Raw genomic sequence first — 16,917 nt, 5'->3', positions numbered from 1 at the left:
CACTTAAGTGTGAAATCCAAAAAGGCAACAGATACAGAGAGCAAAATGGTGGTTAGTAGAGGCTGAGTGTTGGATGATGATGAAGAAAGGGGACATGTTATTCAAAAAGCACAAAGTTTCAGCTAGACAAGAAGAATAAGTTTTAGAGATCGATTGCACAGCATGATCACTATAATTTATAATAGTGTATTATATATTTTAAAACTGCTGAAAGTATACTTTAAATGTTCTTACCATAAAAACATAAGTATTTGAAGTGATGAATGTTAATTAGCTTGATTTAATTCTACAATGTAAACATATATTGAACATCACATTGTACCTCATAAATATATATAATTACTTGTCAATCAAAAGTAAAATAAAAATAAAGCAAAACACATATATACACAAAAAAGTAAATACCAACCTAGAATTCTCTAACCAATGAAAGTATTCTTTTAAAAAGTCAAAATAAAAATATTTTCAGAAAGACAAAACTGCGGAAATATTTCACCGAAAGATTCATACTACAAAAGAACACTAATAGGCATCTTTCAAGTAAAAGGAAAAGCATCTCAATGATATAGAAATGCAAAATAAAAAAAAGTACACAGACAAGGTTAGTATGTGTACAAATATAGAAAAATAATAAAAATAATGTTTTAGGAATTAGAGCACTTGAAGAATTATAATTCAGGACAATGATAAGACAAAAAATGAGAGAGGGACAAATAAAAATCTTCATCGAAAAGAGATAAAAGGTATAAGCTACAGAAGAGCTCATTAGGGTAACCACTAAGAAAAATTAAAAATATATAATTAGCAAGTTAAAAGAGGGGGAAATGAAATAAAAAGGCTGATTAATAAAAAGAAGTTAGGAGAGAAGAAATGGGAAACATAAAAGTGGTAGAAAAAATAGAAAAGTACGGTAAGATGATAGAATTAAATCAACAAATATTAGTAAGTGCAGTTAATGTAAATTTAAAAGTTGCATTGACAGACAATGTCAGACTTCGAATTAAAAATCACCATTAATAATATGCTATTTGCAGGACACATACCTTAAAAATAGTATACAGAAAATGTGAAAGGAAAAGTACTAAAAATAATTTACCAAACACCAACCAAAAGAAGGCTAATATCACTATACATTATAGTATCAGTCTAAATAGAATGAAAAGAAATAGTACAAGAAGAGCATTACATAATACTAGTTAATCTACTGGGAAGATATCACAGTTCCAAATCTGTACAAACCAACAACATAAGCTTAAAATGTAAAAATTGACCAAACTAAAAGGTGAAATAAACAAATACACAATCATGTTAGAAATTTTTGACATATTTCTCTCAGTAAATGATAGAACTTGGTAAAAAGTTGGTAGATAAAGGTTTTGAACACCAAGATTTAGCAAATTTGATCAATTTATATGTACAGAATCGTGCACCCAATAGCTACAAAATACACATATTTGCAGGTGCACATAGAACGTGTACCAAAAGTATCCTTAAATTGAGTAATATAGCAAGCCTCAATAAATTTCAAAGTATTTATATCATATAGAATATCTTCTCTGACCATAATTGAATTAAGCTCAAAATTAATAACAAATGGTTATTATAAAATACATCAAATATTTTCAAGCAAAGCAATAGATAAACTTGATAAAAGTCAAAAAATGGTGTATTTTTGTAAAGAAAGACAAATATAGTAATAGTCCTCTAGAAACACAAATTTTAAAGATGGAAAAGGACAAATAATCTTAACAGGAATGAAAAAAATGGAGTATTCTTACAGATGCTATAGACATAGTACAAAGACAATAAGATCTGTTGAACAAGTTTACATCAATAAACTTGAAAAATTTGATGAAACGTATAAATCCCTTGAAAAACACATATTACCAAAATGGACACAAGAAGAAATGGAAATCCCTCATAGTACATCTTTTAAAAGACATGAATATTTGATTTGGAAAACTCTTCTGGACACTGGTCTAGAGAAAGAATTCATGAGTAAGACCCCAAAAGCACAAGAAACCAAAACAAAAACAGACAAATGGTACTTAATTAAACTAAAAAGCTTCTGCCCAGAAATAGAAATAATCAAGAGTGAACAGACGACCTGCAGAATGGGAGAAAATATGTACAGACTATCAGTCAGACAGAGGACTAATATCTAGAACTTACAAGGGACTCAAACAACTCAACAACAACAACAAAACAAATAATCCTATCAAAATGTGGGCAAAAGACATGAAGAGCCATTTTTCAAAAGAAGTCAGACAGATGGCCAAGAAACGTGTGAAAAAAGGCTCAACATCACTAATTAAAGAAATGCAAATTAAAATCACGATGAGAGATCATCTTAGACTAGTCAGAACAGTTATTACTTAAAAAGACCAAAAATAGCAGATCTTGTCAAAGAACTGCAGAAAAGGAAATGCTTATACACTGTTGGTGGGAATGTAAATTAGTACGATCACTATGGAAAACAATATGGAGATTTCTAAAAGAACCAAAAATAGATCTATTATTTAATCCAACAATCCCACCATTTGGTATCTAGCCCCCAAAATAAATTATTATACCAAAAATATACCTATACTCATATGTTTATCATAGCTCTAGTCACAATAGCAAAGATATGGAATCAACTTAAACGTCCATCAATGGATGATTGGATTAAAAGTGTGAAATATGTATGCAATAGGATACTATCCAGCCATAAAAAAGAATGGAATCACATCTTTTGCAGCAATAAGAATGGAAGTGGAGGCCATTATTATAAGTGAAATAACTCAAAAACAGAGAGACAAATGTCCTATGTTCTCACTTATAAGTGGGAGTTACCTAATGTGCACACATTGACATAGAGGGTGGAATGATAAACAGTGGAGACTGGGAAGGGTGAGGAGGAAGGGGGTGGATATGAGAAATTATTTAATGGGTACTATGTGTGTTATTCAGATTATGAATACACTGAAAGCTCTGAATTCACCACTATGCAATATATCTATGTAACAAAATTACAATTGTATACTTAACTTTATACAAATAAAAGATAAACTAAAAAAATATTTCCACAAAACTTTCTGACTCAAATAGTTTCACAGGTAAATTATTTCAAAAATTTAATGAAAAAAAAATTGCAACAATCATATACAACTCTTCCAAGGGTAGAAATAAAGGGAATACTTCCCAACTCATTTTATGAGAATAATACAACTATGCAGAGAAAACCTGACAAGAACATTAAGAGAAGGTAAAATTACAGGATAATCTCTCTTTTGAATGCAAATAGAAATATCTTAAAGAAAATATTAAGAAAATCAAATTCTCTATGAAAAGGAAAATACAATATCAAGTAGAGTTTATTCTAAGAATGCAAGGGTGGATTAACATTCAAAAATAAATTAATTAAATTTACTAGGTAAACATATTAAGAAAACAAAAATCCTATGATCTCAATAAATCCAGAAATATATGTGAATATTCCTTGTGATTTATAAAACAACACAAAACAAAATAGACAACACAGAAACACATATATAAAACAACAAGATCAACTCAGCAAACTCACGAGTTGAAGAGAAGTTCTCTAGTGGATAAAGGAAATTTACAATTTTCAAAAAAGCGAAACCCAAACCTAGAACAAATGTTATACTAGTGGTCCTAGCTGTGCACACAGTGGTCCTAGCTAGTGCAACAAGTCAAAAATATTTGTAAGTTAAAGTTATATGGAATGAAAAGGTAGAAATAAAACTGTAGTTATTCACAGAAAACATGATTGTGTTATAAAAAATTCAGAAGAAACCACAAAGTCTAATACAATTAATAAGTAAATTTAGCAAGTTTCCTGGCCAAGGTGAATAGGTGAATCTCTCTCTCTCTCTCTCTCTCTCTCCCCCCCCACCCCCGTGTGTGTGTGTGTGTGTGTGTGTGTGTGTGTGTGTGTGTGTGTGTGTCATAGATAGACAGATAGGTAGGTAGGTAGATAGATAGATATGAATTGTTTTCCTATATAGTAACAATACACATTTAGAAAATAAAACTTAAAATGCTACCAATTACAAGAGCATTAAAAAATCTAATTGTAGAAATGAATCTAACAAAAAGTATGCAAGTCCACTGTGCAGAAAACTGAAGAAATGAAAGAAGAATAAAATAAGTGGGAATTATAATACATTTATAGATTAGATATCGGTATTCCCAAAATACCATCTCAATCAAAATCCCAGCAGATTACATTTTGTAGAGATTAACAAGCAGATTCTAACATTTTTATAGAAATAAAATGGAACAAGACTAACTAAAAGAATCTAAAAAGATGAGCATAGCTAAAAGATTTACACTACCAGATATTAAGATTTCTTCTAAATGTTCACTATTTAGTCATGCATCATTGATGCAAGAGTAAATAAACAGATTCATGGAATAAGAGTCCAGAAATATATCCATGAATATGTAGGCACTACATTTATAATAAAGTTATTGCTGACGTACTCAAGGAAAGGACAACCTTTTCAACAAATGGCACTTGATCAATTTTTTAAAAAGAAAAAATGAATCCTGTCCATCCTTGTCCCCATCTCACACCTAACACACAAAAAAAATGAATTTCAGGTAAAATGCAGACCTAGATTTTAATGGCAAACAATAAAGATTCTAGAATATAACAAAGAAAATGTCTTTATGATATTGTAGGCAAAAGCTTTTCCATTTTTTTGTTTCGGTTTTAAACAGGATATAAAACACTAGCTCCACAAGAAGAAATTGATCATTGAGATACATTAAAATAGAAAACTTTTGTTACCAAAAGACAACTATAAGACCAGGCGTGGTGGCTCATGCCTGTAATCCCAGCACTTTGGGAGGCCAAGGTGGCCAGATCACCTGAGGTCGGGAGTTTGAGACCAGCCTGGCCAACACGATAAAACCCCATCTCTACTAAAAATACAAAAATTAGCTGGGCATGGTGGTGTGCGCCTATAATCCCAGCTACTCGGGAAGCTGAGGCAGGAGAATCACTCAAACTCAGGAAGCAAAGGTTTCAGTGAGCCAAGATCACACCACTGCACTCAGCCTGGGCAACAGAGTAAAACTCTGTCTCAAAAAAGAAAAAATGACAATTATAAGACAGTAAAAACATAAGCCTCAGAATAAAAGTAGATATCTGTAATAAGTATATCTGACAAAGAAGTATGTATCAGAATATAAAATGAAATCCCAATAACTTAATAATAAAAACAGTAACAAACCCAACTGGAGAATGGGCAATACCTTTCAACATGCAAATCACAAAAGAGGATACCCAAGTGGAAAATAAACATAGGAAAAGATGCTTAATTTCATTAATCATTAGAGAAATGCAAACCAAAGCCACCACCGGCTACCATGTCACACATGCCTGAAAAGCTAAAATGAATAAAGACAGATAATACTAAGTGTTTTCAACAAGTAGAACAATAGGACCTCTCTTATACGGTAGTCCCCCTTTATCCATGGGGAATACACTCCAAATCCCTTAGTGGATGCCTGAAACTACAAATAGCACCCAATCCTACATATGCTATGTTTTTTTTTTTTCCTATACATAAATACTTATGCTAAGATTTAATGTATAAATTAGGAACAGTATGAGATTAACAACATAATCATAAAATAGAACAATTATAGCACTATACTCGTTATATGAATGTGGTCTCCCTCCCTTCTCTTCTCTCTCTATTTCCCTCTCAAAACATCTTTTTGTACTTAAGGGTGAGCCCTTCTTGTGATGATATGGGATGATAAAATTTGGGCTGCAGTTGAATACGGATAACTGAAACTGTGGAAACTGAAATCATGAATCAAGTGGAGGGGAGGGCATTACTGTGCTGCTACTGATAATGTAAATTGGTACAATAACATTGAAAATTATTTGGCACTATCTACTAAAGCTGAACATAAGCATACCAGCAATATCACTCCTCAGCATATACCCAGTAAGAATGCTTAAATATGTAAAACAAGACGTGTAGTAGAATATGCATGTGGCCACCACAATTCATAATGGCTTCAAACTGGAAATAAGCCAAATGCCCATCTATAGTAGAAGAGCTGAAAATAATAATAATAAAATTGTGATTATATTAATACATGGAAATATTATAAAGCAATAAAATAGTTTTAAAATCTGCAAGCACATGTAAATGCAACATAATATACATGAATCTCAGAAATGTGAGCATAAGAAACCATATACAGAAGAATATATAATCACATAATTCTATTTCTGTATTTTTCAAAAATAAACTAATATTAGAAGTCATGATAGTGGTTATCCTGAGGAAGTAGAGACTGGAAAGATGGATAAAGGGATCTTTGTGGTCTGCTCACTTGTTTTTTATCGGTCTGGTGCTGCTTATATGAATATGTTCACTTTGTGAAAATTCACTTATCTATATTTTTATAATTTCTGAATTTTTAACTATGTTTTCCTGCATTAAAATACTTCGTTTAAAAATTATCTTTAAAAACAGTTATGGCCATAGAATTTCCATTGCTTTTATTTTTTTCTCTGTTTTCCTGTGACTTAGCTTTAAATATGGGCATAGTCACAGAAATGCGCATATGAGGTAAATAAAGCCCCAGCTTGCTGGCTGGAGGACACAAAGGGGAGCTCCAGGAAAACTAAAAAATACTAGTGAAAGAGCACAGAGACAAAGGGACTGCAGAAAGTGACCTTACAGGGTTATAAAATTCTGGGCTCATCTTTAGCTGTACATGCATGGATCTGATTTTAATCAGCATATGAATAAAATTGAGAATGAAATTAACAGATAGACCAATGCCTACATCCAAGATTGTTCACTGGTATACACACAAGAGACCTGAAAAGCACTGTAAACAAATCTGACATTGAAACCACAGAAGGAATCTTGTATCTTACAACCTGAAACTAACCAGGTCAATTGCCTATTAAAACAAAAATGTCAGCCTTCCCCACAGAATTTAAACATGACTCAGAATCTCATAACATGATATTAAGAATGTCTAAGAAATAATCCAAAATCACCAGGCACATGAAGAACTAGGAACATGTCAACTCACATGAGAAAACATAATCAATGGACATAAAACCTAAAACAACAAAGATGTTGGAACTGTTTGACAAAAACTTTAAATTTACTATTCTAAAAATGCTGAAACAAGCAATGAGAAACAGGCTTAAAACTGAAAAATAAAAATTTTTTAAAATACAACAAAATATTACTGGATGGTCTCCAACAAAATAAAGATAATACAGAAATTAGTCAATAAACTTTAAGATAGATCAACTGAAATTATCCAATGTGAGCAATAAAGAAAAAAAAGTGGCTCAGAAACCTGTGGGACAATAACAAGAAGTCTAGCATTCATGTCATTATATTAACAGAAGCAGAAAAGAAAGAGTATGCTATGTGTTGAATGCCCCCTCCAAATCTCATGTTGAAATTTAATTGCCATTGTAACAGTGTTGAGGGTCAGGACCTTTAGGAGGTGAGTAAGACAGACTAATGTCATTAATGTGGGAGTTTATTAGTTATCACAGGAGTGAGTTGTTGATAAAAAGAATAAGTTTGGCCCAATTTCCTCTCTGTCATGTGCTTTCTTGCCATATGATGTCTTCCATCATGAGATCACCCTTGTCAGATGCTAGTGTCATGACCTCAGACTTCTCAGCTTTTAGAACTGTGAGCCAAATAATTATGTCTGTTCTGTATTAATTATCCAATTTGTGGTATTCTTTTATAGCAGCAGAAAATTAACTAAGATTATAACTCTGAAAAGGCATTTGACAAAAGAATGGCTAGAAAATTCTCAAATTCTGGGAAATACATAAACCCACAGAGTCAAGAAGTATAGCAAACCCCAAACAGAAAGAAAAACAAAAACAATCAGTCTCTGGACACATTAAAACAGAACTGTTGGAGATTGAAGACAGGGAAAACTGTCTTGAAAGCATCCAGAGAAAATCACGTATTATCTATAAGGAAACAGGATTCAAATGACTGTGGAAGTCTAATCAGAAACCATGAAAACCCGAAGGAAATGGCACCCCTTTTCTAAAGCACTGAGAGAGCACAGAGAATTTTATATCCTGTATAAAAATACCCGCTCTAAAACGTTTGCTAAAAGGAAGTTCTCCAGAAAGAAGGCAAATGATACAACACTGCCATTGATATAAACACTGAACATCAGGAACGAAGGAAGAGGAAAAAAGTGACAAACCTATGAGTAAATATAAGAAACGATTATTCTCTTGGGTTCTTTAAGACATGTTTGACAATTTAATGCAAAATTACAACATTATCTGATAAGGCTTCCAATGTATGTAGATATAATATATGACACAACAATAATGCAAAACTGGGAGAGTAAAACGACTTATATGGTTTTAAGATTTCTACATTCTATTTAAATCTATAAAATATTGATTCTAAGAAGAGTATAAAAAGATATGTATATTGAACAACTTTAGAACAACCTCTAAAAACAACTATACAAAGAAATATCATCATCAGAACAATAGATAAATTTGAACTGAATAGTAAAAAATGTTCAAATAACCCAAAACAAAACAGAAAATGAAAAACAAAGGAAAACAGAAGAAACAAACAGAAAACAAAATATAAAATGAATGACATTAATTGAAATGTAACAATAATTACATTAAATGTAAATGGCATAAATATACCAATTAAAGACAGAGATTATCAGAATGGATTTTTTAAATGACCCAATTATACAGTTTTCAACAAATTTACTTCAAATATAATGAAAAAGGTAGGTTTGAAGAAAAGTACATGTGCTGCAAACTCTAATTATAATAAAGCTGGAATGGCTATATTAATATTGGACAAAGTAGATCTCAAAGTGAACAAAACTGCTAGTGATACAATGTGCATCATATAATGTTAAAGAGTTAATCAGACAGTAATATATAATAATTCTAAATCTGTATGCCCTAACAACAGAGTTTCAAAATACATGGAGACATAAAAACTGACAGAACCGAAAGGTGAAATGGAAAAATCTACAATTATATTTGGAGATATCAACACCCTTTTCTCAGTAATAGACTAGTAGATAATTAGTAAAAACATAGAACTGAAAAAATTAGCTTCATAAGAAAGGGCACATGATCATTCAAAAACTTAATAGCATTTAAGAGATTATATTCCTTACCAAATTTTTAGCTCAACATGAGTAAGGTTTTTTTATATAGCCAACTACAGTTTTGGTGAGAGTAATGGTTAGTTCTCTAGAGAGAAATCGTATCAGCAGAGGCAGAAAGCTGAGAATGGGGGAGGTCAAATCTTTGTAAGATGGAAATTGAAAATAAAGTTATACAGAAATGAATTTCTGCTAATCTCACTGTGAAAGTGCAGTTTTCATACTTTTATGAAACAGGCTTGCTACTTTTTTTAAATATTTGTGTAATCCAAATGGTTTTGACTTCAGTTAAGTTGAATATTTGATTTAAATATTTGTTTTTAAACCCCATTAATCAATTCTTTAGAATGTTATATAAAAGGTAGGTGGTTTCTGCTTAGGAAAATAATCAAAAATCAGAAAGTGGCCATTTTAATAATGTGAAATGATTTCACAAACAGAAAACCAATATTTTCTTGTAAAATCAGTAAAGTGGTTGGTAGGTAGCTATAAAAATATGTATATTTTTACTACATATTAATCCTTAAAAGAAATCAGGTAATGAGTCTGAAATAAGTTTAATGTGTCCTTCTTGTTTCTATTTTAATTACACACACACACACATATACACACACACTCTTACAGATAGCAAAATATGCTAAATAGGAAGTAAACATGGTACTGTGGTATGGATTAATAAGAAAGTCCTACCTTAGATAGCATTATCTGAGAAAGTGTTTTTGACTTTAAGAAGGATTCGACTAAGCAGTGTGAGTTTAAGTGTTAGTGCCGGTGCCAGCATGCTTCAATGAGAACACTGAGAATAAGTGAAAGTTGAATTGTCACTGGTCTCTTCCAAGCTAAGATAAGGTTTGGGGCACCTAAAGTGCACTCAACTGCAAATACTGTTAGAGGCCACTCATCTTCCAAGGGAAGTATCAGAGAAACATAAAACTTCATTGAGTTCTGGCTAGAACAACATCTTATGAAGCTAGGTAGACACCATGTTGCCCTAGGTGATACCAAGGAACAAAGGTAAACAAAGATGTCTTCACTTGCAGTTGCCATTGCTGCTGACAAAGCTCATCTACCCACAGAGTGGTGAATAGTAATTCTAAAGGAACCTTCTTGTCTGCCAAGAAGAAGTCTGAAGTTCTGTGTCATCCCATACAATTATCCCATAAAGAGCAGTTGAACCCTGAGGTGAAGGATACTACTGCCCCTACGGTTACCTGAAAGTTGGAGATCAGGCTTTGAGCCCTTCACCAACTCAGGGTAAACCAGCACAATTAGCCCTCCTATAACTATGAAAGAATTCTGATAACTCCAGCTCCAGAGACCCTTAGACAAGTTACTAAATGGCAGTAGACAAAGACAGGATAGCTGCACCTTCAGCTGTATACCTGAACACTCTAGCTGAAAATCAGATATATCTATCCATGCACTAAGTGGTGGAGGATCAATATAAACAAAACACAGTTGTCTGAGTTCTGTTTACAGAGCACATACAAAATTGTCTTTCTTTTTCTCTCCACCTTGTTTTGCATCATTCCTAACCACTGAATTGAATTCACTTGTTAGTTGCACTATAGAAGACTATCGTGCAAGTCTTCTGATCTTGCTTTACTGACTTAGTAACAACCACTCTCTAAAGACTGACAAAAATCACACTGTTTCTTTTCACCCTGCCCAACACAAGTGGGCCAAGTTCTTATTATCTTAGCTCTAGTACTTAACCTTGAAATCGTCCACAGAGATGTCTTCCATGGAAGATATTTCTCACTATAAGGGAAAGTTAGGGCACTGGTAAGTCATCATCTTCAAATAGAAATGATAGCTCCAAAGGGGAAAAGGAAAAACAACCATCATTCCATCACCTCTCTGACTCTGGCTTTCTAGGGAATCAGTTCTTCTGGGTAAAGTTAAACCAACCAACCAACAAACAAACAAAAATGGAGGTCGGGGGTATATTTTATTCTGTTTTGTTTTTAAAGAACTGACCTCTTTTCATAGATAGAGTGATGTAAGTGGAAAATAACCAGGAGAGGGTTTTAGTGAAAATGGACAAGGAAAAGGCAAATTTTGTGACATACTAGGTCTAATAATTGTTTAAATCTAAAGTTTGGTGCCAAATAGTGTTGGTTTTAATTAATAGATAGATCTGAAACACCCATATATCATGCTAAAGATTTAGTACTAAATGTGTTCTACTACTGAAAATAATACCAAGGTCTCTAACAACAAGATAAACACATGCTATATGGACAAAAGTATGTAAAAAATGCTAATCAAACTCAGCTCATAGGAGCAGGAGCTGAATGGAATGATCTTGTTCCCCCAAAATATACTTCCAATTCACTACTCAAGTTATTTTCCAATTGTCACTGGGACAACACAACAAAAGCAGGGGACAAACTTAAACCCTGGCCTTTTCAGTCAAACTAGTGGACAAATACTCAAGACAATAAACCAGAAACAAGGAAGATGACAACAGAAAATCCCCCATATTCAGTTCACCCCTTTGTGACCAAACCCTGTTCTGCAGGTCTTCTGATGACTCAGACTTTAAGACAGCAAGGTAGACATCCTGGAAATAGGCCAATAACAATCTTCAACTAGGAAGATATACTGAAATCACTAGGGAAGCTTTTTTCAACATAACCTTTCCCTCCCTCAGCTGAGAATCATAGATTAGATTTAATTTGTATAATCACTTCGGTTTGAAGTAGGTGGATGACCTGAAGAAAATTAAGGTATAATGGCAGGCTTCCCATCAGCAAGTATGCTTCTACAAACATTCTGACAAGCTATATCTGGAAATATCCTGAGGATCCAAGAATCTTGGTTAACTTTATACAACTATGATAAATTGGGCACTACACCAAAAGGCTACTTGACTCTGCATTTTCCTCAATCAACAACATGTAAGGGAGAGGCCTAATATACCAAATCACCATAGAACAGCTTAAGGATGACTCACTTTGACAGGAAGAGCAAAGTGTTTCACTGTCATCTCAGTGAACCCTGTTCATATTGACATAATGCCACACGGTTCCTAACATGCAACAATGTACACTGTTCCAGCAACATAGAGGCAGATTTGAGCTTTTGGATCCAAATTTTGTGAGTGAGCTGGGCTAGAGTTTTCTGTCTCACTTCCCTCATTATCATGGCAACAGAGGTCAAAGGTGGCAGTTAGGCTTTATGCCTGGAGTGCTGGCATACAGGTCCACACCTCTTCCAAAACAAAATTTGGACAATAGTTACACATGAAAATTTTGGGCTCTGCTTAGGTTATAAGGAAACCAAATGATACTGCAGGCAACTCTTCAGTTATTTTCTCTTTTATCCTATCTTCACCAGGAAATTTAAAGAGCTCTAAAACAGTTTTTCTCAAACTGTAGGTCACAGTGTCAGTGCTCTTGAAATTAAGATAGGGGGCTGTAGACTTTAAAGAAAAGTTAGGATAAGATAAAATAGGATAGGATAAGCTAAGATAGGATGGGATGGGATGAGATACTAGAGGACAGAATGGAAAATGCAACACATAGGAAAGGTAAATATTGTCTTATGAAATTTTGTTTTAATTATATGACTGCATGTAGACAGTGTCATGATTTAAATGTATTTATCTCTGTGGATTATTAGGAAAATGTATGAAAACCACTGCCATAAAGAACATCTATCTTATTGCCCTAATAGCATTTCTCTACAGAAATACTATTGGCTTTGTGACTGGGCAAATCTCTTTTCTAAGTAATTTCAGCTATTCATGGCAGAATTTAACGTCATCTCTTTCCCCTATCCACTAAATTCCAGTAGTGCTTCCTTTTCATCGTGACAATCACATGCTTTAAATGCTACCTAGGAGGAGTTATCACTGTCTAGAGATAAATATGAATCCATAGACAAAAGGGTGCTAGCTCAACTCATATCTGATGAGAAGCAAGTGTTTCCAAGTATCCTTTTGTATCTAGAGTTTGTCCTCCAAGATGAATGGAGGTCAGCTTTGATAGCTCTTATCTGGGTTGTGTACACTGTTCCAGCTACTTATTCTGCAAATTAAGTCTTCCTTTCCTAGCACCCATCAATCTAATACTAAATTCATTAGCAAAATGAAATGAAAAGAACACAACATACATTGCTATTAATGGAATTCCATGCATGTCACTCCCCACACATTGTACTAAAAATGAACTCATCTCTATTTGAGTGTCTCTACACAAATATCTGTGTTTATTAATACATAGCATTTCAGAAGTGACATTTTCCTTAAAGCCGTAAAGACATTTGCTTTGTCAAGCTCCCTTTTCAGGGAAAAACTTCAGGAATTTTCACTGTCAATTTATGTTGATTATTTACTCTTTGGTGGATCTGCTATTCTGCAGACAAAATCCAATAAGGAGAAATCATGATTTCCGTCTAAAGAATTTATTTTGTAACATTTTTTCTTACTTCCTGTAACTTACTTTGTGTGACAGTAATAAACAGTTCATAATGCTCCATCTACTATCCTCATCCATAAAATCTAGGAACAGTTCAACATTTAAAAATGTTTTAATGAAGACAAAAATCAGCCGGTGACTTTCTACTGGAGCACAAAATTAACACTTGCACTGGAGTGGGTGAGGTTTTCTTACTAAGAGCAGAATACAATCTTTATCTTAGGGATTTAAAAAACTTAGTTATCTTTCCCTAGCTTGAAATAATGGACATTTTGGGCTGGGCGTAGTGGCTCATGACTGTAATATCAGCATTTTGGGAGGCCAAGGTGGGCAGATCACTTGAGGTCTGGAGTTCGAGATCAGCCTGGCCAACATGGTGAAACCCCATCTCTACTAAAAATACAAAAAATTAGCCAGGGTGGCGGCACACACCTGTAATCCTAGTTACTCAGGAGGCTGAGGCAGGATAATCACTTGAACCTAGGAGGCGGAAGTTGCCATGAGCCGAGATTGCACCACTGCACTCCAGCCTGGAGTGAGACTCTGTCTCAAAAAAAAAAAAAAAAAAAAAAAAAGGAAAGCTATAATAGGCATTTTGAAGACATCAGGAGAAAAAGAGAAATAGCTAGAATTCGTAAATTACCCAGAAGTGATAACACTGTACTTAGATTTTTCACATATAAATTTTCCTATTCCTGGATAGCATGGGACCAAACTATGTATAACCAAGTTTTAAGGTGACCAAAAATTAAAATTCATAAATACTCTGAATGTCTCAACTACTTTCCTTCCAGAAACCCAAGAAAAACTGAAGTGATTTCTCACTTCCCCTAATGAGCAATAATGACAATTAGAGATGAACAGCTAACCTTAAACACACTTAAAATAGTGTTTTTAAAACAGAATACCACACAGGTTGTTTAAGGCTTACCTTCAAACATTTCCCTCAATAAAATGTTAATAAACAAAAAAAAATTGACATAAGGGAAAAGAGAATCGGAATGAAGAATATCCTCCTTTACTTTTAAATGACAAAATGAACAAACATGAGAGAAAATACCATTTTTAAAATGAAAAGATCGCTCAAATGAGAGAAGGCAGATCACATAGTGGAATGTCTAAGGGGTAATCCAGGTGGATTGCCCACTGGAGTATTCAGTTAAAAAATACCCAAAGGAAAAAAGAAAAGACATTAGATATTGGGAAAGGTAAGTGAGTAAGTAAATAAATAAATAAGAAAAATGATGACAAATTTGCAAGGGACACCAACACCAAATGCGGTTTTTGTTTTGGTTGTTTTTGTCTATATACCAAAGAAAATCAGTCAGCTAGTAACAAGTAAGGAAATTCAAACAGTAGTTGTTGTAGGTCAAAAACAAAACATATATATCTACACACACCACACACACACACACACGTCTCTATTTATATATACACACGCACACATATACACACACACTTGGAGACTCTCATGCCTCAAATATATTTTGAAGCATACAAATTTAGACGGTCTATATTTAAAACAATGGCAAATACAAAAGTCTTTCTTAATTAAAAAGCTAGCTGCAGATAAGTAACTAGCATCAAGCAGGTACCAATCAAAATAAAACTGTTCAGAAAGACTAACCTGTTCTTAAAATGGCCATTTTCACAAAGTACTGAAAGATTGGCAATGTGGCCAAATCTCCCCCAAAAAAGGGGGTTTAGAAGCAGCCCCTTTGTAACCAAAGGCAAACAGTGGGAATATGTATAAAACAGGAAGATCCACAAAAAGCTTTTGCCCTCTTGGTGAATTGAGTCTCTCTATCTAAGGCTTCTTGTGGCATTAAATAAGCATCTGCAAATGCAGTAACTAGAATATATAATCTATTCAGATTTTCAAAAGGCTTTTGAGAAAGTTTCATAGCAAAAACTGTGCAAATAAATTTTGGGTAAACATGGAATTAGAAATACGTATTTTCACAAGCACAAAACTATGTTAGATATAGGAAGAAAATGTGAAGTGGAAATGATGAGAAAATGCTTTTATAAATTTTGACTGTGGAATTCAAAGTGTCAACTGTACATGTTTATATTTCACTATCCTTTTCAAATAGTAAAATATCAAACCACAGCATCATGGAATCCTAAAGAGCTGGGATGACTCCCTACGTACTACAGATTAAGAAACTGAGACACAGAGGATTAATAATTGCCCAAGGTTAAAGCATACAGACATAAAGAAGATTTTATAACACTTACAAATTTAAACAAAAAGTACCACATGAGCTCCCCTATGGGGATGTGTTGAGTATTATATTTCACTAGTGATAAAGAATACAAAACTGTTCACATAAATATGGCCTTTAAAACATGATCCCTAAACAAGAACCTTAAAAGAATTATAATACATTCCCTGAAAACATTTCAATGTGTTCTGATTAGAAAGATACCCAAAATTCTAGACATCGTCAGAAGTGCTTTGCATCCAGTCTTAGGGAGATCCAACATTTAATAGCTGGATATCAGAAAAAAATGCCTGCAAAGGACATAGTGAGGAAATGACAAGGAGCTTAGTAAGAAAATCAAGAAAGCATGATGCCATGAAAAATAAGGGAAGAAAGCATTGCAATAAGGAAAGAGTGGTCAGCAAGGTCAAATGCTCACTGAGGTCCCAGTGAGAGCTAATTTGGAGAAGTGATGGAGGTCTCTGAAGCAGACAAGGTGAACTGCTGAATGGATTGGTAAAGAAATGGAAAGAGAGAGTAGAAACATTTCTTTGAAGAAATGTGAGTGTCCTTCTGCAGGTAAAAAAAAAAACATACACATGATAACTGGTCAATCTCTGAAAGTGTGGGCCCAGTGGTTTTAAGAGGAGATTCAATAGTACCCACCATCAAACTTTTTTTTTTAACCATAATTCCTAGTCAAAATATGTCATAAGCCCAGGAAAAGGCTCTTGAAAGAACTTAGAACTATCCTCCTTTAGTACAAAAAATAAAAGGCATCTGGTTTGCAGTAGGGTTGCAGACCTTGCAAGACTTCTGCATTTTGGTTTAATCAGAGATTTTCCAGAAGTCTAAAAATAATTATTCATCTTTGAAAAAATAAGGGTACCATACAGCTAGCTAGCTCTGTAATCCAAGGAAAAATCAATTATCTTAAAAGATGCCTTATGAGGTCATTGTTTCCCATGATAAAACAAGAACATTAGGAGGACAAGTCTCGGTTAGAAGTCTCAGATCACTCTAATTGTTCTAATTGATGAATCTTCTTCAAGGAAAAAAGTGGGCTCCATTTCTGTTTTTAAAAATCTAGAGTATCTGTAATA

The 16,917-nt window shown here is 33.6% G+C and overlaps 1 protein-coding gene across 38 annotated transcripts in view; it reads right to left on the bottom strand.

Moving 5' to 3' along the window:
* Positions 1 to 16,917, bottom strand: part of LOC105470366 (zinc finger and BTB domain containing 20) — an 814,500-nt gene that overhangs the window by 606,029 nt on the left and 191,554 nt on the right. For 7 of the 38 annotated variants that reach the window (XM_071089360.1, XM_071089357.1, XM_071089359.1 and 4 more), the window contains one exon: positions 14,040 to 14,150. The exons of the other annotated variants lie outside the window; for them this stretch is intronic. The gene's annotated coding sequence lies outside the window, so the exon portion shown is untranslated. The remainder of the gene's footprint in view (positions 1 to 14,039; positions 14,151 to 16,917) is intronic. 38 annotated transcript variants of the gene reach the window in all.

The sequence above is a fragment of the Macaca nemestrina genome, chromosome 2 (assembly GCF_043159975.1).
Source record: "Macaca nemestrina isolate mMacNem1 chromosome 2, mMacNem.hap1, whole genome shotgun sequence".
NCBI lineage: Eukaryota > Metazoa > Chordata > Mammalia > Primates > Cercopithecidae > Macaca > Macaca nemestrina.
The sequence above is the reverse complement of the archived record's forward strand: the minus strand, read 5'-3'. Positions and strand labels throughout refer to the sequence as shown.